Source organism: Bombus vancouverensis, chromosome 8 (assembly GCF_051014615.1).
Source record: "Bombus vancouverensis nearcticus chromosome 8, iyBomVanc1_principal, whole genome shotgun sequence".
Classification (NCBI taxonomy): Eukaryota; Metazoa; Arthropoda; class Insecta; order Hymenoptera; family Apidae; genus Bombus; species Bombus vancouverensis.
The window spans coordinates 10,135,214-10,162,022 of record NC_134918.1 but is presented as its reverse complement, the minus strand read 5'-3'; the positions used below and the strand labels follow the sequence as shown (position 1 = coordinate 10,162,022).

Sequence of the window (26,809 nt, the reverse complement as noted above, 5' to 3'; positions counted from 1 at the left end):
ACGGTGCAGGAATTTTCTGAGAATCCTGCTGCCTGTAACGATGTATCCGTTTTCAAAGTTCCACCCGAGCCTCGGTTGGGGAGTAGCTTTGTTCCCTGCGCTTCATTATTTTTCAACGCGTTCGCTGCTTGCTGGGAAGTAGGAAAAGCTGGAAGGAAGACCGTCAGAGAGAGAGAGAGAGAGAGAGAGAGAGAGAAGCTTGGAAAGCTTTTCTGCTGAAATTTCTCCGCTACGGTGCAGCTACGTTGCTCTGTTATTATCGTCATCGTTGCCATCTTCGATCGAGCCTTCTGTTCCTCATCCTTCTCTTTTATTCCGCGCCAGTTCTTGGTCGTTATCATCGAGACGAATCTTGCGTGGCGCCTCGAGGCTTCCGTCAGATCGAATGAAAAATTTATAGCCACGTCCTTCCGCTCGGATTTCCTACAGAAGAGTTTAACTAGGCGCGAGAAAAGGTCGAGTCTCTCTGTCAACGCGTTAGCAATAGTTTTAGATTGAGTTTATCGCGCATCATTTCTCTACAATCTTTTAGGTTTACAGATTTTCTATACGTGTTTCATCGCATGATATTTCGTTTTCGTTTCGTTCATCGCAGTCTCTCACCGGGTTTATCACGTATCACGAGCTACAGTTCCCTGGAATTTGTCAGTTTTGCATTTTCTATACGCATTCCTTTTGCTTCATTTATCGTTAAAACAGTTTTTACGAGCATCTGGATATTGCTCGTCTCTGACTGTATCTTCTTCCATCGAGACTTAAATATGTACCTTCCTTTACAAAATCTGTATGATGCGTAAAACGATTGGTTGTAAATACATTCCACGAAAAAAAGGAACATCGATTCTTAAGTGATAAGTATTGTTTAAAATAGTAGAGACTATTGATATTTGTGTATCCATTCCTATATTTAAATAATATTCAAAGTAAAATGACAGGATCCTTGACAGTAGGTTTACGGGATCCGTTAATTTGACGGATTTCAAACTTCGAAATGAAATACCCCAAAAACCATAGCATTAATTTTAACCATTTTGCATCGTAAATTAATCATTCCATCCAAAGGATTTATACACACAATTATTTTTTCCTAAGGTCCCTAATTTTTGAAATTTATATGTAGTATACCTATTTGAAGAAACCAAGAACTGGAAATTCGTAGATTCTTAGATGTTCGAAAATTCCGCACGAAATAATAATCTCGGAGGAACTTTTTACAAACTCTTAATGATATTTTCAACTTGCCTTAGTTTCTGCAAATGTCTTCGTACTCATAGACTTTACGTGTACACATTGGTAATCGTACAGTACATTTTCTATGTTTCTAAAGTTACAAATATATCGAGTTATGTGTTTACTCGTGTGACGATTCGCAACGTAACACTCTATATGCAATATATTTCTCTTTAATAAACGACACGTCGTGCCGGTCGATACGCGTTGTCGCGCGTTGCGTTTTCACACGCACGCCTCTTACAATGCGCAAGGCCTCGTCGTGCACGCGATAAATATAATGACGACGCGATCAGAGAGAAGAGAAGAGAAGAGAGAGAGAGAGAGAGAGAGAGAAAGAGAACGGGTGTCCTTTCAGGTGAGCCTGCGGTTCCACCCCGCTTTATATACCTGCCGCAACCTTTCCACCGAACCAAGGTGGTCTTTTTTTACGCCACGTATACGTGAACACCCTGGTGATTCTAGCACGCAAAGGGTGACCAGATTGACGGGAATCATCGCGTGGAACGGAAATTTTTTTTCATTTTACTCGGTTAGAGACGTAGTTTTTCAACGAGGTTGTAAGAAAGTAGGTCATAGGCGTGTTTTTGAGAAGTTGGATTTGAGGTGCAGTTGAATGGTGGAAGTTGTCGTAAAAGTTCTCATAAATGGTATTCAAAGGTTTAGGGAAAGTTTGAATATTCCTGGCGAGGTTGTCAACTGGATGATCGATTGTTGTAGTTATCTCGTGTAATTGACGATAATTAACGATATCGTGTGTTGTGTAGTTGCCATTGCCAGACAAAGAACAAGTTCTAATACGTTGTAAAAACTATCGTCGCATAAATTGCTGTAGCTTCCTCGTAAATTTCCAGAAGAAGAAGATCCAGAAGGTTCGTTCAAAAGCGTTGCTATGTAACGAGTCTCGTTGCTTTATCAATCTGTAACAACATAGATTTGTAAAAATCCATAATCCACTCGAAAGAGCAACGTCATTTCTGTTTTAAAAATAAAAATCGCTAATCGCCTACGAATACTCTGAACTCGACTTAAAAATAATCTAGAGCTAATTTCAACATCTTTAGAACTAATTCCAGAGAAACTCGAGCCTCGAGATATTCAAATTTTCCATCTCTGCGAGTTTCTATTCTTGCCAACAACAATCAGAGTCCACTTCTCGCCCGATTCGTCCAACTTTACAAATTCGCCGATCCCTTCACCATATCTTTGCTCTCTAAATATCTCTCGTGTCTCTCTGGTAGAGACCAGACGGTCTCCATGCGGAATGATCGACCTTTTCTCGCGTTCCCAACGATGGAATATCGTCGACCGGCCCTCGAGGCTCTCACGCTCGCCTTCCTCGTCTCAAGGCTATTTCTCCTCGTGGCAACATGTCAGATCTCTGCGTCTTACTTACGTGTCACTGCCCTCGACTACGAGCCTCTTCAACCTCGGTCGGACACCCTTCGCCAGGTTGCGTTCCTTTGTGTCGACGACGCTTGCCAAAATCACGAGAACCGTGAAAACGCTAGTTACGCGCGCGGACGAGGGTCCCGTGATGAAACCACTTGAACCAGAAGAACACACAGAGCCAGGTGAACCCTGGTACCCGGACGATGAATACTTTCGGACCTCTTCTGTCGCGTTTTCACGCCAAGGGTCTTTCTCTTCGCGTATAATGACACGTTTCTCAATACGTGTTTGAGAGTCTGACGATGTTGTCAACGTCTGGGTTGTTGGTTTTCGGAAATGTTTGCTGTGCCAGGAAGACGTTGTCCGGACTCGAGCACTTACGTATTATTTGTGGTTCTTAGCGCGGTCAGACAGCTCGATGAGGATGTGTCACGAATGTTCAAGGTTATTTGCCAGTTACACTGCTGGCCACAAACACTGTTAGCGCACCAGCTGATGTTTCGTTAGATTTAGATTTAAATTAGAGTTTCAAAGGAAGTAGAAGGTAGGAAATGTTGAAAATGTAAAGTTACACAGAATGCATGATGAAATGCAATGATATGATGAAAAGACGTATAAAATACAGTGCTTTCTGTAAGTACGTTCTACTTTTTTAATTTATGTTCTCAAAAATATGAATTTGCATAAAAACGAACCGTCTAATAATTAAGGTCATGTAACTGACGTTCAAGATTTACTTGAAGAGTGTAGGTCATCGTGATTGTATTGTTGGTGTTCACGGCCATTTAGAAGTTATATCAAGGTTGTATTATCGATGTTACTCGAAGGTCACAAAGAGTCGCCGATGTTCTGTTTATTGACGCTCAAGTTCATTCGAAGACGCGAGGATCGTTAAGGTTGCGCTATTAACAGTGAAAGTCCTTTAAAGGTCACGACCAAGGATAGTCGAGATCGTGCGTTTATATCTGTCTAAAACTCTGCCGAGTAATCGTCGTCCAATAAATAACAGTAAAATTCACTGGGCTTTCATTTCAATATTATAGGAATTGTAGAAAAATTTTCACTTAACTGTACTCGAAAAGTATTTGTCCATGTTTTTACACGTTTGGAACAAACATCGTTTTGTTCATGAAGTATAATCAGTGTCTACGAAAAAGCCGTAAATTACTGAAAAATCGAAGTTTCTACAACGACCATCCAACAACGCTGTATATCGTTGCGGGGAAAGCTGTGGAATTATTTAAACGCGTGTCAGTCGGCCATGCAAACGTATTTAAACGCTGGATCGTGGCACGTGGGAGGCATTATTTCACGAAATTGAAACGTTCTAACCCCGAACGCGCGCGTTGTATCGCAAAATTAGGAACGTAACGCGAGCGGAACGATGTTAAGCGAGCACGTGCCGAGCGCAAGCTGCGACAGAGTTGCACGGACGTGTTCCAGATGCGGACAGGCGTCTGAATTAGCACTTTTATTGCCGCAACATTTTTCTTCGGCCACGTTAGCTGTCATCGGCACCGTCATGGTTCTGTTATACCTCTCTGATCCCCGTAATCGGTCTAACATCTTGCAAATTGCCCGATTTATTCGTGCCGCGTTGCTCGACGACAAGCGCGTATACACGCGTTTGCGGTCCGCCTCGCGTTTAATCGATTTTCGATGGGAATTGTTGGAAGTTTGAAATTGGAATACGCTCGGACGATAATTTCGTTTGAGTTTTCCTGATGAGATTTCTAGTTTGTCGTACTTAAACTGAATTTCAATTCCTTTTCTGGATTTTAGCTTCGAGCGTAATGTTTATTAATGACACGTATTTACTTATTTTATTTTTCTTGTTGACCGTAACCAGTGTGATTTAAAGATTAGTCATCTTCCGAACGATTCTGGTGATGAGAAGAATCGATGGACGAGTTGGGAAGTAAGTGTTGTGTACGTGTAAATAAACTTTATTTAAGGTTTTACGATTTTTTTCCATAATAGAATAATAATAGAATAAATAGAATCGATGGTTATAATACGAAATACAAATAATCACGAACAAGGTAACGTTGTAATAACGTGGTAATATTCTATTTGCAAATTTTCTGTTCGGATAATTTATATTGCTAGATTTTATTTTTAATATCGTGGCAATGAAAGAGAACTCGGAGAATTCGCAGAATACTTCTCTTTATTGCCTTTTAAAATTACAAAGTGTGAAGAGATCGAAGCATTCATGACAGTAATGGTAATATTTCTTTTTTTTAATTCATGAACATCTTTGTCGTATTTCTGCGTTAAAATTACGTTGTGTCAAAATTATGTTGCACCTATTTCTATTATACTGTAGCTTGTATTATTTCCTTCACTATTCAAAAGGAAAATTCATCTCGAGAGAAGTAATCTGAATTTAAGCAATCAGTAGAATGAGACAGTCTGCGGTCAGACACGCCCACAATCTACGTACTTTGTATATTCTCAATCAAAAAATTCATCTGTTTATATTCTCCAAAGGAGTTTGACTTGATCGAAAGTTCTAGATTATCAAGCGTATTGCCAGATGGAAAGTTCTATGGATTTGGAAACTCGTTATCGAACAGTCGATTATTGCCGGTGGGGGACGAAAAGGTGATTACACCTTTAACCGAGAGGCCGAGTTTCTTTGAACACGAAAGAAGAGAATCGTTCGTCAGTAATCAATGAACGATAGATAACGCGGATGCTTTTTCACGGAAAACACTTTCCAGAGCACTCGCACACCTGGCGATGAATTTCAAGGGAACTCGTTATTTGTAACGAGATATTGCGCCGCTAACGGGTCAACGATTCTCGTTTCTTTAATTAAATCGATAACGAACCGGAGGCTTCGTGATCCGGTGAAATTTCACCAGGCCTTTAAACCAATTTTTCCGAGCTCCGAAAATTCATAAAGTTGTAGAATTTTGTACGATCGATCTGCATAATTTATGGAAAGTAGAGAAAATTTAATATTCGAATATGAAAGTACTGCGCTAACTACGTGTAAGCTGTTTGAAGATCATGTAGTCCGTTTTTAGTTTAAACAAGAAAGACTTATGGGACTATATAGTAAATGCATGATATTTTGTAATAAACTGAGACGATAATTAAAATTGTTGGAATCAATATTTCCGAAATATTCAAGTATACAGTAATATTATATAGAAGAAAGTATTGGAAAATCAAATAGAGAAGTATTTTGTACTAATTTGTCAAACAAACGTCTCATTCCAACACGAAATAAAGAAACAATTTTGGTAATGTGAGATTAGTTAATATCATTGCATTGGATTTTGAAATTGCTCTCTTATAAATTCAAAATATACGTATTTTCCCTTCATTTATTTTATATCTATATCGATTAAAGGAGAGAGATGGAAAATTCGACACATGTTTGCCTCGAATATGTTACTCGTGTTTCTTCTCTTAAATTTATTACTTAAAATCTAAATGAGGTAATCGAATGGATGCAGCATACAAACCGTTCGAAATTCAAATTAATCAACTGCACATTTTGTAAATTTCTCAATTTTATTACGTGGATAATTAACGTTTAAATATGAAAAAAACAGATGATTTACTTCGACAATAAAATAGCAATAAATCTCGAATTAAATTTCAGATGTAATATTATGTAAATATAATATTCACATTTCTCTCTCTGCTTGTTAATTAACGGAGCTCGTTTCTAAGCAACAAATACGATAAAACGATTATTAGTTATATTCTCCCAAGAAGCGTGTATTAAATTCCAAAGCTCAATGATCTTCGAGATACATGTACTTTTAAAACACATTACGGATCCTAGAGTGTTATACTAAATTCTACAACTAGATAGAGTAAGTCCTTTTCTCGCTGGACATTTCTCTTCCATTCTCTTCCACTCGTGTCGACGAGCGAAAGTGTGATTCTTCTTTGGCATAGTTGGGGATCGTGTCGTTGTTGTTCGAGTTTTGTTTCGCCGGCTCCTTCGAGAAATAGCCGGGTTCGGCTCTCACGGAAAGTTTGGTTTTCGCACGGAAACGTCATGAAAATTGAATCGACAACCCCGGCACGACCGCGTTTCGCCACTTCCGACATTTCGCCCCGTATCCAGCGGAATTAATACCTTGGAAAACAAGATCCCTTCAACCCTCTTCTATCGTCCCGAGGAATCGCCTCGATTCTCGTTTTTTCGATCGTTCAGACAAACTTCCGGGGCCAATAGACGATTTCCGTTTTTCAATTTTTCCTCACTCTCCAGTATCTATTACGCCTCGTTTTCTATTTTCTTCAGTCCCTTTCCTTTTCTTTTGTGGAAATATTGTTTGTCGACAGACTGCGGATTTTTAGGAGGATTCACAATTTTGAGAATACAAATAGGCAAGTAGAACGCAGTAGGCAGGAGATTGTTTTAACTATCGGTTATTGTAAAAGGCATTGTACTTCGAATGTTTCATGTTTCTTCGTAGTACGTGTAATTCTGTGCAGTTTTGCACTTTCAAATAAATTCGTGTGAATGCATAAAAATCCACAGTCCATTTATTCAATACTGTAATTACGCTATTTGGTCTTGTTATCATAATTAACATTGTTATAGAGTTATAAAAATTCTGTAATTATTATAAGGAGAAAGTATATATATATATGTACATTATTCAATGATCATGTAAGAATTAATTTTGAAACAAATTCGTGCATGTGAAATAGCATTTTTATATTTAAAAATCGTCGCTATAGAGAGTTAGTAATATTGATAGGAATCAAGCTATCGATTAAGAAACACACGTGGATGCAAAAGATACGTCATGCTTAATTTTGAAAACAAGTGACCACAATCTGTCGAATAATTCTAAATCCATTAGTCTTCATAAGATCGCAGAAATTCTTGTCGAATATTTCAAAACTCCTCGAACTAGCCAACAAAAGCAGAACTTTCGCCGCACTTGCAGAACGATGTTCAACAATTCACGTTTATTCTGAAAACATGGTACCTTGGCTGCGACGACGCACCAAAAACAGATCCGCTTTATCCGTTCGCAAGCTTCGAACGAACCTCGAAAATTGCTAGTTTTCCAGCAACAAGATCGACATCCAGATGAGAGTTTCCCGCAATAATGGGAGAATTGAATCAATATTCCGAGACGGAAGGGCCACTCGATGGCGGTGTGTGATTAAAATCGATCGAATTGATTCGTCCCGGTATCAAGAGTGTCCGGGTAGGCTCTCGTGACTGGCTAAATGGGTCGAGAGCTTGGCACACGGAATCGCGGATTGCTGTTGCCAAATTCTGCGAATGCTTCGCACTGCGGCTACACGATCGTGTACGTATCGCCATGCGTGTATCGGGATCTCGATTCGATCGATCGACGATCATGTTGGAATTCCAAATTTCTAGTATACAGTCTATCGATTTTCATCGACTCTAGCTCTTCGGGACATGTAAACGGTGAGCTTTGCGGTTGCTCCGGTCGTTTTTGACGTAGAAAACGACTTTAGCGATAGTTTGTGATTGTAAAAGTGAATTATTGTAAACTGCTGGAGTAGAAATTTAGTGTCAAATTGTACGCAAGTTTATGCTAAGTTTTATATCGAGTTGCCGTAGTTTATTGTTTGGATTAAGAACAGTGGATCTTAGGGAAAAACGACAGTATATCAACATATAACGAAAGAGATTGCATTAAATTTAGAAAGCTAAAAAGATGCTTCCGTAAGAAAGCCATGCCGAAACATTTCATTTTTCCATCAACACCTAAAAGCGTAATATCCCAGCACCCTGTTGAACCCATAATACAACCCTTTCAATCCAGCCTGCTGTAGACTACTTCAAACTCGCTCATACCTCATCCAAGCGGTAGCTCGATACTATGAAACACGCGTCGCCTCCATCGACTCGAGCTCTCGGGCTACGCGATAAATTTCTCTTGGTTGCTGGCTCGACGATGATGAATCGTTCCATCGCAAACAAAAAACGAGAACCGGTGTGGCATCTCTCGCTTTCGGCGAACTCTGCGAATAGTAGAGAGAAACTTAGCGCGGTCCATCGACGAGTTTGATCGATCGATGGATGTGGATGGATCATCTTGGTGGGTCGAATGGTTCACGCTTGACGTGTGTTGCGACACACGGTTCCCTTCGGAACCGCGATGGTCGACTAAGCCGCGGATGCAACGGTTCTTCATCCCGCAACTCTGTCCTCGAACGCGGATCGATAGGTTCGCGCCAGCGTAGTCGAAACCGAAACCATCGTCGTCCGTCTTCCTCGCCCTCTCTGCTCTTTGCCTCGTTTCACCCTCTTTTTCCCCTCGTTCCCTCTTTCCTCGGCCTTCCTCACCGAGTCTGCACGGTCACCGGTTCGAATACACGCCACGCGTTGCCGATGCATGCGCTCCGAGGATCGATTCTGAACATTGCCCATGAATTCGCACGAACATGTTCTTCAGAGGGGTCAGAAGAAGCTAAGATTGGGACACGATTGATGATTGTAGTTGGGTGTTGGTTGCAGAGGGATTACAGGAAGAGGACGGGTTTGACGAGGTTTGTGGAAGTTCGAAGATGTTTCAGATGGTTCGTCGTCGTTCTGAGGGAACGTTAGGTGCATCAAGGTTGGAAGAAGAGCTTTTTGAGGCAACGAGTTACGTATTTACAGGCGTGTTGGTTATCTGATTTTCGTATCTTAAGGTTTGCATGGATTGGAGCAGGTTTGATAATGCGTGAGCTGGTTTGAAGATGTTCGAGGAGATTTCTTTTCGCTCTAATTTTAAGTGTAAGAAGAGCATTTCGAGGCAAGCAATTAGGCATCTGAGAATTGCCATGTAGTTGTAATATTGTGGATCCAGAAATGAAGAAGACTATGGGAACTTATAGATTTTGGTGTTTGAGAAATATTCAATTGAAAAATGTTGTTCCTCGGTACCCTGAAAATATAAAGGTCGATGTGATGCACGAAGTGCTGTTGATTATCTGGCAAATGTATAGATACTTTCACGGGTCACTGTGTTTTATTCCCCTTTCGTTTTTTGATTGAATAAAAATTCTAGGAGAAAAAAGTCGAGGTTGTTTTATCGTTTGAACACTCGATAAGTAGGCTATTGGGAATAAAACTCCCGTTCGAGCTGACTTCGATTTCATAAGCTGCATTAAAGGCTCGTAAAATCGTGCAATGAAAGTCGACGGAAACGTGGCCGACCTGGTTATCGGGAATTTCAATTTGTGCCAAAGTGTTAGCCCATTTTTCCAAGTTGAGTTTCAGGAAGAGGAGGAAGACCGAGTGGGGCGTATATTGGCATGGTTTGTTTGATCACTCTGATTTTGATCGGTGCAAGAGCATGGAAATTAGGTTGCGGCAGTCGTGACTTTTTTAAATCTCTCGTTGTTACAGTTTCAAGGTTCACAGATGAAAATTAAATCTACAATTTTGAAATTGATAAAAATACTGCATGATCAAGAAAAGAGAGTTACGTTACACTTGAAATGAAAATTCGAAATATTTCGTACAACATACACGATATATTCATAAAAAGTTTCTGACAAGCGTACGTACTTCAAAAATTATATTCGCGCTCGCGAAGATCAAAAGCTTTTTTTAATCAACGACAAAGAAGATGCAAGTAGTAGCTAATAAATTCTGAAATTTGATATAAAACACATCGCCTATCTTAATTCTCTTTTTCGTTAGGAGACCTTTGCTGTACGTTTATTTCGCCGAATTTTTCCAAATTACAGTAATACGCTTCGCGTTTCCACCTGTCCGCGTTCCACTTGTTGGCGAAAAAGTTTCCAGTTTCGTGCACGCTGGAAATATCAAACGATATACCACGAGATGACGTCCGCGGTAAATTTTGTGCTTCCCGCGGCGATGTCAATGCTTCCAGCATTCGACGCGAATAAATAACGATCGTTCGACCACACCAAATGGCATTCTCCACGTAGAAACCATATTACACCTGTTCCTCCATCCATTCTGCGCACACATTCTCTGTTAAACATTTCTCACAGAAATAACCCTCCTATAGTACTCTAGTTACGATATTCGCGTAAAATATCTCCTACCTTGACATCATGTCATATGTAACTTGTAAAGTTAATATCGGAGTTACCAGTAATAACGCGCACCTGTATATAATATACGTAAACGTAGAAGTAGATAAAATTATTAATCGATGCTATAATATTACGTTATTAATGTTGCATTAATTATGTTATGTGTTTATTGTGTGGGAAGTGGGTGAGTATGTAAAGGAATATGTGTGAGATGCGAGAGTTCAGAGGGTGAAATCATGGAAGTTTATCGATATTTTAATTGTATTATAAAAGCCAGTATTTTGATTTTTCGTTGCAAATATCTCTACCATCTTTCGATAAGCATAATTTTGTTTAAATGAAATTCAATATTAATTTTACCAAACTCATTCACGACACGCGTTTGTAACAGATGCAAATATAAGAAATAAAATCTTTCATTTTCACGTACTTCGTAGCTTTGAAGTTACAACAAGAAGGAGGGACGTTGATCGCGAAAATTGAGGAAAATATGAAATTTTCTAAGAAAAGAAGCTCGCCGATTGAAACGCATTAAAATTAAATTAAACGCAAGGATAATGGAACAAATGATTTATACAGATTGCGGCACTCGTTAATGTCCTAAACGATTTTTCAATTTCCTTATAAAGTCTGTAAGGCTAAATCTTAATCATAAAAGCGTGTTTTAAAACAAGCAGTCAATAAAATATACCGATATCAGTTAATGAAATCTTTTAACCCGTTTCATCGATGCATTTCAATATCCACACATGACTTCCTTTTTTCCAATTTCCTGACCGTATGAAAACAGAATCGTCCATTGGTATTTTATCCGGTGAAAGTAAAAAGGGGAAACCGACGCGAAACAAGAAGAGCATCAATTTTCAGCAGGACTCTCCATTCGCGATCCAGAGTCGTAATATTTTATCTTTTTATTTCTCGATCCTACGGTCTCCTTTTTGCCTGTACGCTCGAAACAGCTGCAGATGCACGCTCGTTTGAGCGTTACAAGGCTCGATGCGTCCGCAAACGGGTTATTTCATTTTTAACATCGACGACCTGCGCGACCCTTTACCGCCCTTCTCTGTGTCCTTTATGTATTTTTCCACCCCGCCAACCTATATTTCTCTCTTCTCTTTTTTTTGGAGTTTCTTTCGGCATTTTATTTTTCCTGCTTCCCCTTTTGCATATTCTATAGCATATTATTCTATATCCGATATGAAATATTCCTCCGCAAATATTAAAATAAGTCAAACGATGCCCTCCAATTCCCACACTGCCGACCTTATTAAAAAAGTTCATACCACTCTGATTAACCAAACGCAACAACGAAATGTTCCAAATAGCGATTTAAATGTTCCCTAAAATTGTCCCAACGACCAACGTTATTCAATGACCTTTCAAAAACGAACCATCGATTACAAAATTAGTAGCACGCTTATTAAACAAACTCGACGTGGAGAGATCGGAATACGGATTTAAGAGTTTCTCCAAATATTCCCAATTTTCGCGTTTTCTCACCCCTCCAATTTACGCTGGTTCAGAAAGTGTAGATGCGGCATCGCAAATAAAATCGTTTAAACGCGCAACTGTACAAAACTTTTATGCACTTGTTACGAGTGTTGCATAAAACATTTTCATGTTTCACTTTCACCGTCAATGATTATCACGATTAGCTACATTTGTAATTTTAGTAACACTTGAAACCAATCTGAAAACGTAAATAGCGTCTACTAGCGACGTTCGAATATTTTCAGGAACCCGTACAGTTTTCTCTCTCCTTTTCCTTTCTTTCGGAATTTTATTTTTCATGCTTCCTCCTTCGTCTCTCTGCAACGTTATTTCGTTTCGTTCGCAGACGACACGATGGATATGCACGATCGACCGTGCATCCTCGAACCGTCGCTTTTGTCCAGGCGAACGAACAGAATGCTTTGACGCGTACGAACGAAAGTTCGCCCTTCCATTGCAAATCGTTTCGAGCGAATTGCTTTCAAACCGGAGAGAAACGCGCGCCTTCGACCAACCCCTTTGACTCGCTCGTTAACAGCAACCTCCCTTTACACCCGCTCCTGTTTTTAATTCGCTTTTTCAATTGTGTAACGAATCGAACATTAGATTGATTTGATCCGGCATTTTCATTCTTTCGCCGCGCTCTGTTCTTTCGCCTTTTTCAAGATTGCTCCGCGGCTTAATTGATTGATTGAAACGCCGATTCTAATTGCTTTCCAAGTTATATCGGATCTTTGTTCCGCGTTTCGCATGTGAGATTTTTATTACTTTTCTTATTTCTGTTCAATTAGCGAGTTTAGATCGAGACGCGCGACTGTAGATCACCGGGTCTGTGGAATTCGGGTTATATGTTCCTTATTGAGGATATGTGTACATATACAAGCACCATACATACACACATATGTATATAGGGTGTCACTGTTCAATGTGCTCAAGGATATCTACTAATCATAATAATTAATATTAAGGTACAACCTTGCGTATAATTCTTCAGTATAATACTTAAGAAAATGTAAATAGAAAAGTATACAGGGTGTCAGTATACAGTTTAGCAAATACTTGAGTGGATCGATTAAAATGTGACACACTGTATACTTTTCTATTTACAGTTTCTTAAGTATTATACTGAAGAATTATACGCAAGGTTGTACCTTAATATTAATTATTACGATTAGTGGATATCCTTGAGCACATTTAACAGTGCACCTAATATTAGCCAATTTTTGAATAAATACTTGAAATCTATAATTTAAGTTAATTATATGTAATCCTATAAAAAAATGATAAAGATAGGTAGTTTTCTTTAATCCTGAGAATTCTGAGAAATTGAGAAATCTGTATCGTTTAATTCTTACGTGTATTTTATGTATTTTGTCATTAGGTGGTAATTACAAAATCCGCAATCACTTAGTTGCCAATCCAATACATAAAATATATGTAAGAATTAAACGATACAGATTTCTCAAGCGAAACATTTCAGTTGTTAAACGGATAGAAAGTGATGATTATGTGAACGTAATTAATTTATAAATTGCATGGCGTTGTGCACGGAGGGTCAACGGGTCAGAAAGCGGCGCAAATCCGGCTGCCTGCCGCTATCAAGATATTTCACGGCTATGGAATTCGTGGAAAGATCGATCGCCGGCTCGCAACAGATAGCGAGGCCGATTGCGATTGCGTGAGACGGGGAAACAAATCAGCGGCCACGGTCGAAGCGGCCCGCGAAAATCGCGCGATAAATTCGGGTTATAAAGCTGTTCCCCCCGATGGGCCGCAACGATTTTTACGATCCATGCAATTCCACCGTTTTCTCCAAATCACCGATGGTGTGTCCCTACTTCCCTGGCAAAACACACAGCCGGCGTTTCTCAATGTAATCCTGATGCCGATATATACGTACATTTGGCCCGATTGAATTCGAATTTCGAGGGTACGTGATGCACGACGATCGCGAAGCTCCTGCAGGAAATTTATAGAAATTTTGGGGAATTGAAAACACGGGGAAATTGATGCGAAATTGCGCTAACGCGAAACAAATATCAATTTTTAGCTCTGCTGATATTTCTTCATGTTTATGGAATTTTTTAAATGGACAAGTATTTATTTAATATTATTAATCAATAGTATTAGTTAATCAAGAATTGAAATATTCTTTCGCGGCTAAATAATTTCAACAAGGCTATCGATACACAAATTTAGTATTTAAAATTGAGAATCCTTTAGAATTTTTCTAAATTTCTTTGAATCTCTTTTGAATTTTTTTTATCGTACATGATCCGTATCAGTTAAATAATTTTCACGAAACATCTGAATAAGGAAGAGACATTCTGCTTCGAAAATAAGGCATGGCTCGGATCGACAGTATCACGATAACAATTGCAACATTCTCTGCGTCATACAGTGTACTATTACGCAACAACTTATGTTTCGAATATCACGAATAGTTTTGCATAGAAGTAATACAGGAAGCGTAGAATCTGCGGGCTGCTTATCGAGCAGGAAACCGCGGCGCAACAGTTGAGCCGATAAGGCATTATGTACGCAAGTGACACATCGTGTCACGTGTACCGTTAAAAAAAAAAAACTATAACGTTCTAACACATCGAAAACTTATTTCTGTTTCAGGTAAGTGTGCTTGGGAAAATCAAACGCCGTAGAATCGTTCGACCACGCGTTGGGTAAGAAATCCTTTAAATTAAGCTACTGTCTGATCAAACTACGGTCTATTAATTTCATCCTTTATCGTGGCGTTCAATTTTTCTCCGCCTGACGAGGCTCTCGATTCGGAATAAATATAGAATAATGCATAATCGCGACACAATAGAGGATTTCACGTTGTTCGTTCCTCGAGAATTGTTATTGCACCGCCATATGGACATGCCATATTGGCCACGCGATGACTATAATCCTCTAATAACGTCGACAAACATCTATAGACAATTAAAGTTTATATACATTTATAAAACTTAGCTTACGAAGAGATATTCGAAACAGACAATTTATTATAAATTATATATGGAGAGAAAATAATTTTGAATTTGCTCAGCATAATAATCTTTTGCACTTTGATGATTTCCGTATGGAGTTATTTATTATAGGCTTTTCATAATTTCATTCGAGCGCAAAGAGTCGGCAGTGCGTTTCTGGAAGAATTGAAAGAAACGTAATGCATTTAGAACTACGAAGTATTACGTAAGACATTGTTCGAAACAATTAGAGCATTGCTACTATATTGCATTGATCAAACAAAATCAAGCAAAAGCGAATAACGCTTGTAGGCTTGATAAATCGATAAAGATCGATCGTAAGATAGTAATAAAAAAAAGGTGCTTTTGTGCTAAAAAAAGAAACTGGTATAAAAATCAAAGAAAAATAAATCTCTAATTGTTTGAATGGTATACACTCAATCGAACAATTTCATGTAGGTTTAACGGTGTGTATACGCTTTTGTGAAATAGCATTTTGTATTTTTCTGTTCCTTCTTATCAATATGTAAGTATAATAAATTGTATTATTTTTAAAAGTATACGTCTAAATTCAATTAATACAAAATTTGATAAAAATTCCTGGAACTACCCTCTGAGAATATTCCAAATTTAATAATTCTATGTTTCGACATAGACTTTTTTCCAAGGTTCACGCTCTAAACCATGAAATGCTGTCATCGATAATAACGGGGTCAACAGACGAAATTTGTTCGACTGAAAATCTATTCTCTGCTCGAGCGAGCCACTGGTGTCTCTATTACGAAAGATTTTGTCTCGTTTATCGTGGGCCACGAAGTTTTTGGTAGAAAGCCAAGAAGACCGATCGCTGGACTCTGTCGCCTCTTAATAGAAAGTATGCCTAATTTCCGTGGCTCGTTATCTCCGTAATTAGAGCGTAACTCGTATCCTGTCGATCATCTGGAATTGCCGTGATCGTCGTTTACGACGAACAATGTCAACGAGTCGCGTGAATTTTCATTGGTTCGTCTCAAGTCGTTCATCAAAGTACGTATCATGACATTGTACGTGTATTTGAAAAGTGTCACGACTCAAAATAATCCAAATGTACAGCGGCTGCGGAAGCTATTGGCACACATTCTTATCCTTCGATCATCCTTCTTTTATTTCTTTTATCAGATTTTACATTTTATTTTCGCAGAATGACATTTCTCTAATGATACAACATTTTATATTGATTCTAATCTAACGTACTTGGATCCAATCAATTAGTAAGTAAACATTTTATCAAATACAACGAGATGCAAATGTCTTTCGTAGTCACTGCGGAACCATTCAATGTGAATTTTCAATACGAATTCAATCGAATTGTAATTTGACTAATTGATATTTCGTACGTACGATTATATTCGATCGAAGGTGTAGGGTTATCGAGTTCGGAACACCGCTCATATGTGGGTGGATTTATTATGGTTGCGAATGTTGCGTGTGACGAAGATGCGATATTTGATACTCGTAAGTGCGTGGGCTGTGTAGGTCTGTCGAGCTTCTGCGGAAATTGACAGTGCGATGTAGGGGACCTTAGCAGGGTCGGCTCCAATTTCTCTTGACGTTCGATACGCGATAGATGTTTGTTGCTTTATCAAAATTATATTTATCTGTTAAGGGATGCTTATTGAAAGTGGAACGTGGTTGTTGATTTTATTACATATTGTTTTCGAATATAGAAAGTGTTGCGTAGTTTATAATATAATTGAAGAAAGCTTTAAATAGAAAAGTAATTAAAAACATAGATTGAATAGTCTTGTTTAATCTCGAGTTGATACGTCTTTATTTATGTTTGTGTTTATTGTACTAGAAATTATTAAGAATCCTACAAACTATTTCGCCCTACTGAATATACAACTCTGCTCTGCTCTATCCTGTCAGATTAAATTTCATTTATTACAAAGTGCGTGAGTATCCTGTTTCATTGCGTGTTCTCCATTACTTAATACGATAAACGCAAGCACAAAGATATTAATCTACCACGAAATCCATTAACTTGAGACATAACCTAACTTATAATTAGTTGAGCAAAACCTTGTATAAAAATGTTTTTGCTTATCTTCCCATGTAAATTATCTCTTTTGATCGTCCTCTGGTTATAGAATATTCTATGTACCACACAGAACGAAATTGAGATATAATTTCATCAGACATGGCCACAGTTGAGTAAAAAATCCTATAAAAAAGAATTTATTCCACGGTTTCGACTTACTTTTTCATGTAAATTACTCTTTTTTTTTATTGTATTGTATTCTATGTATCATACGAAATTCTCTTTCATAAATATCAAATAAGACAAATAAAATTCTCCGACTTCTACTCTACATAGAACTCTACTAAAAATCCAGTGCCGTCCTTATAAATCAAATTCAACATTAAAACTTCTCTGGACCTTGCGCGAATCTTTTAGAAAATTTGTCGCTCATCACTACCTCCAATCATCGTAAAACACCAATTTTCAATAAGCAAATCAGTATAAACTCGTTTAGCCAAACTCAGCATCGAAACTTCTCCATACCGATCTGCAGATTCCCAAAAATTTCCCCAACGAGACTATTATCTCCAATAACCATGAAGCACCGACTATGTATCAGGTAATAAATTAGTATCGTTCAACATCGACTTGAAACTCGCGAAAATTTTGCCACCACAGACACGCTCGATGATCTCCCAAATATCAACCATCAACTAAGAGATTCGTATCGCTCGGCAACAAAATTTTGCCATATACCGTCTTACAAATTCCTTAAGATTCCCCTCAATGACAAACGCGTTGCAAACATCAACTGTCAACTAAAGAGCTCGTATCACGCGACGTCAGATTTTTTCCATGTGCCGCCTCACAAGGTCCCTGAAATTTCCCCAATGACAAACACGTTCGAAACATCAACTATCAACTAAAAAACTAGTATCACGCGACATCAAATTTTTTCCATATACCGTCTTACAGGTTCCCTAAAATTTCCCCAATGACAAACACGTTCAATAACCTTCTCCAAACACAAGCTACCAAGAGGGGGACGACGATGGAGGCGAATCCTCGTCCAATAAATCACAGACGTCTCGCGATCAGAGGCAGTCGACTGACGTCACGAGATCGACACGCAACGGAGCAGTGCCCTTTTACGCAAGCCTCGTGCCATGGACCGGGTGTCAAAAGGGGGTGGCGTGTCAGGGGGTGGTCTGCTAACATTTTCAAACAAGCCCACTCTCTCCACGCCGTCTAAATTTAGCATGGCCGGTCATGAATGGATCCGGGACCGCCGCTGATACGGCAACGATGATCCGCGTTCGTTTATCCCGGCTTAAATGCTCGCTAATACCACGCACTGCCTCGCGAATAATCGAGCTGCTTGGTTAGCCTGGCGATTAATCGGAAGCAACAGAAGCGAACGATAGATCGAATAGATAGAATATACGCTTGGTTCTCGCTTTTAGAGAAGTTCGAGTTAGCCTGCGCTATTTGTTTGTTCGAGCCGGTTTCAGTTTAGATCATTAGGTTAATTTAGCTTTTGCTTCGGCTAGGGTTAGGCTAGCTTCGATGTTTGTTCGCGAAAGTGCTAGTTTTAAGATGGACAGCGTTTCAGATAATATTTTCCAAGTTTTAGTCGTGGTTCGCTTAATTCTTATTAAGTCTGGCACGGTGGAAGTTTAATTAACGTCGGGGTGACACACTGCGGTCTTTTAGAATCCTAGCGCGACTACAGTGAACCGATTAGGTTTACTGTATCGCAAAATTATTTTTAATAAGAAGATTGTCTAACCTTTTGGAATTTTATAACGTTAAACTACATGCTCAAAGGTATTTTGGCGACTTTTTACTGAATTTTCTACACACTTAAAATGTACGAAAATCACACCGATGTTGGAAGATTCCAGTGTTACAACAGTTTAAATTCCAGTCTAAAACAGGCGAAGGCAAATGAAAACTTTTGTCATTACTGGGTATTGTATGACTAAATAATTATTGCAGAATTTTCGACAAGTTTCCAAATGGAAAAGAAACTATATTATTCAAAAGTGTTATTATTCTGCAAAATAATATCTTCATTCACTCTTATTCCAGTTACAGTCAGTTTAATGTTGACTCTGAACTATTTTCACTGAAATTTTCTCAACGAGATGCAGAACGAAATTCGTAATTAGTTACTCATATTCAACGATAAAATATTTTTCCATAAATACGAAATCAAAGATGGTTTTTCAACGTGAGATCGAAGTGAACGACAAGCTATATGACAAGCTGAAAATCTCAAAGGAGAAAGGAGGCAACGGTTCCAAAAAGGGACGAGGAAATGACCGATCAATCACGCGGCTATCGAATCTTACGCTATTACGCATAAAAGACGCACGCACACGAAGCTTCGCACTTTTAGAGACGCGGCCTCGTTTTCATCGATCGTCTGCTTTCGAACGATTAATCACGAATCGCGGGCGCGTTAATTATTTCGCCACGGAATTGCATCAGTTTGTTTTTCCACGGCTTCTCCCGGACAAATTACGAATTTGCAATTCAAACCGATAAAGTTCGATTCGCATGATTTTATGATCCATGTATAAAGTACATACGTTACCATAAAACAAATTCTCTCTGTTTGCTAAAATGAGAGGAATATTGAAATATGGAAATTCGAGTATCACAATAGATTTATACAGATGAAAAATCTGAACATAAACTTGGTCCAACCAACTGCCACAATTCTCGATAACCTTGACGAAGAGTATAACGATAGTTTGTTTCTTTTCTTCTTCTAAATTTAACCAGAAATCATATCATCTCATCTGTTTCTTTTTTTCCTTCTTTACTTTTTTAAAGCCTAATCTATTATCTCCGAAGACACATACACACACATACACATCTCTCCCCCGAAACATCTCAGGTATAATCGAAGAAATACGAAATAGAAAAAAGTCAGCCCTTGAAACACATCTCAGATATAATGGAAAAAAAATATTCTACGTATAATAGAACAGAAAGAAACACACGTAGATTTTGATCGAGTTTCGAAATCGTCGTTCACTGTTCCGCACCTTGATTCTTCTCTTTGTAGCCGATAATCGCGCGCAAACAGTGGCGCGCAATTCTTTGCGCTTCCGAATCAGCGTGTAATGGGATAGCGTCGATCGGTGGAGCGTGTAACGCGATCAGTGTGCACGCGGCTTTATGCCGGTCCACGGAAATCCGAACCGATAAAGGCGGTCGGTCCACGGTAATATGTACAATTACCTGCACTACTGGTCCTGTCTATGTATAAATGTAAATTTATTTACATTATAAATAAATTTACATCTACACATATTACAGTGTCTATACATGTTTATATGCAAAATCCGTGCGCAATCACCGTGCATTTCATAGAACCTACAGATTCAAAGAGAAGTCAATTTTGAGTTCCTTTACTTTGGGATATTTTTCAGCGAAGAATCTAATTAAAATAAAATAAACTAAAGAAAATTATACCCGTTAGAGCGATTTTTAATCGCCAATAGAATTAACAACAGGTATTGCGATCTTGCAATAAAATCAATACAGATTTCTGAGATCTAACACTGGTAAGTGTACAGCTGGTGGAGATATGTTCTTATGTCAGTCGTTTCTTTCAACCATGTTGTAAAAAGTATTCATTTTGTATTTGATGTACAAAACAGCCGATTTTCCTATTCTACAACAGAGGATCAAGAAGGGCTGCTAATTTATGGCACTGTCAATTTTTCTTCTTAGCCTGAACCAACCAAGGAGCCATTAACCAAAAAATGGTTCCAAATTTTTGGACAGCAATTTATATCTATCAGATGGACAAAGATGCGGAAATAAGTACAGAGGAAGTGAAGAAGGGTACAAAAAAGTACTAAAGACGAAGGTAGAAAACAGGGAGCTGATGGATAACGAGAGAAGAATCAAAAAGGAGGATGGTGGAGGGGGCTTTTTTTGAACGCAGGTAAATCCAAGCCGAAAGTGTTGTTTTTTTGCGTAATCTAACGCTGGACGAAGAACGAAAGTAATTACCGGAAACAATTCGATCTTGTCGTTGGCCGGCGCCGTTTACCTTCCGGCGTCTGCCGCTGATTAAATTGCCCGCCTCTCGTTCCATTTCATTTCGGCACCATCGTGAATACGAGGATTGAATTCTGGAACATAGGATGAGCACGAGTTACAAGTATGCGTTTACTAACATTGATTTGCCGTGTTTGTTTGCTCGCGTCTGGAGAACGATATACCTATGTGTGTCTTTGTAGACGCGCTATGATTCTACTGTAACGCAATTCAGGATTTTTAGCTCTTTTCCTGGCTTTTATGTCGAATTTTCGGGAATCGCCGCGATTCGTGGGATGATCTTTAACCCTTTGCACTGCGAATTTTATTTCAATTTCGTTTACCAGCAGCTCCCAACGCTTTTAAGTGTTTTATTTGAAATTTACTTTAACTAAAAAATAAGGCAATTTAAATAAATAAAGGAAGAAACAAATTCACCTAAATACCAGTTTTATTCATACTATTGTTGTATTTCGTAATTTTTAAGTGTATGATATATCTTGAAACAATTACCAGGATGCAGTCCTGGTTTTCTTTCGCATGTTTCATAAAAAAGGGTGAGATTGAAAGAGTGAGACTCGACAAAGGAGCTCCTGAGATAATAAAAACTGATGCCGAGTCACACTCGACATACGAGTGCAAGGGGTTAAAGAATCAGCGATGAGAATATTTTTAGCGATGTCGTTGCGATATTCTACGTACGGAAATCAAATAAAAGATAATAACTCTTTGTTGGTCAAGATTATTTACGTTAAAAACTTGAATTACCGCAGGAAAAATTCCGATCGACGTAGTGGCGACTGAGAAGAACTTCAAAGAACACGAATTCTGAAATTAACAAATAAAATTCGTCTTCCGTTTTGATAAAGGTGGTAGCAGAAGTGTTTTTTTAGAAGCGTTTAATTTATTTCGGTCGACGTTGGGTTTTCTTTTCAAAACACGTGAAAATCGACAAAGTTAGAGTAGATATAAATACTGAAAATCGACAAGTTATTGGATCCAGTGATGAAAGATTTTATCTGGAAAAACATTTGTAAAACGTAGAATAAATTAACAGCCGTATAAAAGTTAGGACATTTACGCAGGATACACGACAATGTCTAAAGCAGCGTTCTGACGATCGATATTATCGTCAATATTATTGTCAATATTTGAGGTTTTCAACATTATCGTACGCAAGAGACCCTCTAGGCGGTCAATATATATTGTCAATACAATGTTGAGCACCTTAAATATTGACAATAATATTGACAATAATATCGATCGTCTAAACGCCTCTCAACAGTCTTTATACATCCCCTTACGTTCAACTCGTTCAAATTGCTATTACCAACTCTCGCCATTAATATTTCGAATAACATAGCCGACTTAAGCCAGCGTCGTATAAAATGGATTTTCGAGAATACCGTTTAATCGCGGATCGGTAATAAAAATTACGTTTCGATGGAAATTCAAGCGCAGGTACAAAAATCCTCGTTCGTAAATCAACGAAACGACAGAGAGAGGGGGGGGGGGGTGGGGTAAGGGCGAAACGAACTTTCCCCATTACGCCAATACCTTCCGGCAATAAAAAAAAAAAAAAAAAAAGAAAAAGAAAAAAGAAGGAAAAAGAAAAAGGAACGTTCGAATACACGGGAAATTTATTAGCATCGAACGTTCGTATCGAAGGCGTTGCTCGGATTATTGGGTCGATGAACGTTTAAACTTCGATCCGTCTAAAAGGTAGACCCGTACACGATCGATATTATCAATATTTGTTGATACTAATATCCAGATTGAAGATCGACGCCAATATTGAAATATTTTGAAATGCGAGAATTAATATTGGTAAGTAACGAGCACACAGGGAGACACTCACAATTCAATCCGATATCGCACACAACGTTACAATTCAATCACCGCGTATATACTATACATACTTTAAATAGAATTGTCTTTAAGCGAAAATATTGTCAAGAATATTGTACGTGTTCGGTAGCAAAAGGTATTGGAGAGGATAGAGAATAGATCAGTATTGTATTGTAGATTGTGTATGAGCCTCTTAAACCCAGGGTGCCATTGTAGGATATTGCAGAACTAGAGGTAGAACTAGAGTATCGTAGGATTTTCCAGTAGTTTATTGTTTATCCTTTCGGCTGGCTATTTTCGTTTTACGATTTTGTTTTACGATCATGTATTTTGAGATTGAGAGACGTTACAGTTAGAATTAACATCGATAAGTTTCCAGTTTCTGGTTTTATCGCTGGATCTTCACCACCTGTGTATCGCGTTGTGCGTGGCTGCGCAATGACTTGTCGTGTGCGGGTTGTCACATTTCCGGCGCCATATCCTGCTTTTATTGAGTTTTAATTGGTCGGAAAGTTGATTGCAACAATCGCGACGTCGGGAAAGATCGTGAAAAGGCGCCTCCTGCTCTGTTTCATGCGTATTTCTGTAAATTTACGACGTATATATACGGAACTTATCGACTGGAAAAGATTGGAATTTTTATGTTGCTATGAAATGGAAATGAGTTAGGTAGTTTCATCAAAGAACTGGCAATACCGGGTAATCCATTAGTTTAGATTCTCCTTTCTTCGACGAAAACTCGGTATCCCTTTTATACTGAAAATCATAATATTTCAGTCCCTGGAATATAAAATTTCATGAGAATTAATGTCCATGTAACGTCTATACTTTTACCAAATATTTCCTACTATACAAAATTAAAATTGAGCAATCACCATAAATCTCAGTTGCTCTTCGACAAATACCAAAAACGAAGGAAAGATCGAAAAAATTGAAATACCAAGACTGACAAATTCAAAACGTACTGTAAGTCCTCTATCGCCTTAAGCTCCAATCATCCCAAGGTAGAAATAAAAAAGAAATATGAAAAATAAAGGGAAAACACTAAGGAATGTAAATCAGTAGCTTCGAAACGGAGTTACGAAGAACATGACAAGCTATAAACATCTGCATAACAATGTATACTACCATCTCAACATGTTCTCCACGGATCCGATTTTCATCACCTGCGATACTACTCTACCGACAAGTAATTTTTATACAATATCTGCTTCTACACGTTGAATGGAAATTTGAATATTTGAAAATTTGAATTATTTCGAAATTTAATTATGCGAAGATTTAAACACTCGAAAAATCGAATATTGGAAAAATGATTAAATATATATATAAAATTCGCGTGGCAGTCAACGCGACGATTTCAAGCCACGTTCAAATTAACAGCTTAAAGTTTCGTTTCGTGCGCAATGAAGTTGCCAATCGACATCTTCCTTCGTACCTCTATCCTCGGAACAATGCACAATTTATCATTGGTTCGTTCAGTTTCTTCGCAACAAAGTACAGTTCACCGCCAACTTTGATAGCAACGCTGTTTTCTCGCTCGCATAAATTACTCCACTGACTGTGTCATACTGACGACAGAGCGTGCATAGCACGTTTCGTTGTCCGCAAATTGAGAGAGGCGAGTTTGCACGTGGCGACTTTGGTGTTTGCCTGTGGAAACGATCGCAAGTGGCCGATACACCTTGGACGACGACGGTAAATTCGCGAGATTACGAGCGACATTCACGAGCGGTGAACTCGATTTGCACGGAGCTCGACGACTGACGGCCTTTCAAACCGCCTGCTGCGAACGAGGCCCAGCTGCAATTAAACGCTCAACGTGAGAGAAAATAGCTGGTCCAAGCAAAGGCAACACGCGCAGGTGTTTCCAAAGTATCTCCGTTTAAACGTTTCCTTCCCTCTGTGTAACAGTTTTTCTTCTCTAACGTCAAGTTTTATTGTAGCCTGTTTGTTTGCGGTTGAGTGGGAACGTTTGCTGCGAATTTATTTGAGATGGACGGGTCCAAGGATTCTAGGGGTAGCTGGTTTGTTAAGGGTATAGAATTGTCACAATTTAAAGTAGGGATCCAACTTGTTATGGTTTAGGGTTTGCCTTTGATTATTTAAGATTATTGCGAATAGATGTCAACATGATTCAAGGTTAACACGATTCGTGGTCGCCTATAAGTTTAGATTACGTAAGAGTATTCTGAATTAGCGTCGACGTGATTCAAGGTTAACATGGTTTAACGTCGTCCATATTTAGTGATCAGTGGCTAGACGATACATTGAGAAGAATATGTAATGTATCGCGATTCAACACCGAGATATTTTATCGAAAGTAAGTACATTTATTATATATACGCAACACGAAAGGATTGAGAATTACGATGACTCGAGTTCTTTCGTTACTTATTGTTGGAGTTACACTACACGGTTATAATTGTTTGGAAGCACCGTGAGCCGAGATCACAACTATCTAGGGTTATTGCGAATCGAGGTTATCGATATTTCATTGTATCCAGATTGTTACCACTTTGCGTCATCAAGAATGAGGCTTATCGCTATTAAGAACGTCATAACGTGAGGTCGTTGGTACAATATCTAGGATTATCACATTTTAAGGTCACCGATATTTCACCAAATGTCTTACGTGAGTGTTAATGTAATTGTCTGACCAATTTTTCTCAGATTCGTTAATTCCACAGCTTTCGCGCGAAATATTTCGAAGCTGACACAGCCAATTCGTGTAGCAGTTGATATATTCAACTGGAATTTATATAATAGGAGTTCACCAATCTTCCTTAACACCTGTTATTTTTTATTCGTGTTATCATTATCAAGTAGATGGATTCGATGAATTGGAGGTCTGTTAATCGAGCAGTTAAAATTTTCCCCCCGAGAAATGGAATTCTATTACTACGAAGTCAACGTTAATTATGTCAATAGCAATTATACAGGTTCGCGAAAGTGTTCGAACACTTGTAAATACATTTTACGAATATATTATCCATCTTGGATATTTGTAGTGTTAATATATTCACAACGCGTGTTTTCAACCGGAAGAATTTTCGCGATGCAAACATTTTGCATTGAAGCTCGAGGAACTTCGTACAAGCGCCATGAAAAGTAAGATCGTCGTTATCGTGTTTCTTGTTGATTCTGTTTGTTGAAATTAAATATTAGCCAGGAAATATCTCGGCCAACCGACAGAAATAACTTCGCTATCCTTCTCTATTTCTCCCTTACCATTCTTTTTCTGTCGTCGAAACAAACTTCCCAAACACAATGCATCTCGTTTTAACATTTCCACGCAGCTGAACGTGATGAACGTGGCGAACAGGTATTTGTATGGAAATTGAATGGAATAGATTTTTTGCCGGCAAAGGGAATTGTTATTTTGGCAATCTACCGGCTCCCACTTGTTCTTTGTTTCTTTTTTGTTTCTCTCCTTTTCTCTCCTTTCTCCCTCTCTCTCTCTCTGTTTTTTTTGTTTTTTAATGGATGCTGCATCATGACACGACCCGACAAAAATGTTGTAGGATACACGTATTCTCACTCGTGACTCGTATATCATCGACTCGAATATCAAATTTTACCTTCTATATTCTCTCTCACGATAAAAATAACCAGTTTGTATCCGACAAATATTATCTGTAATGCATAACTATCACTGGGTTAATTCAGCTTCCATTTCATTTGCTGATTTTAAAGATAGAAAGATTGGGAAATTCGAGGATTTATTTTCTGCTGTAAATTAGACCGTTAACGTCGGAACTGTCATTAATGCAATCGAAACGATCAAATCCCAATTTTTCGC

General features: G+C 38.5%; 1 protein-coding gene and 1 long non-coding RNA gene across 6 annotated transcripts in view; one reads left to right on the top strand and one right to left on the bottom strand.

Moving 5' to 3' along the window:
* The window catches only part of LOC117162679 (serine/threonine-protein phosphatase 2B catalytic subunit 2), a 232,535-nt gene that overhangs the window by 24,954 nt on the left and 180,772 nt on the right, over positions 1 to 26,809 (top strand). The gene's annotated exons all lie outside the window — the stretch shown is intronic.
* On the bottom strand, positions 23,259 to 24,765 carry LOC117162691 (uncharacterized). The gene is made up of 3 exons (XR_004465292.2): positions 24,446 to 24,765; positions 23,704 to 23,787; positions 23,259 to 23,590 (listed from the first exon to the last, which is right to left on the bottom strand). It is a non-coding gene; the product is annotated as an uncharacterized LOC117162691 (long non-coding RNA).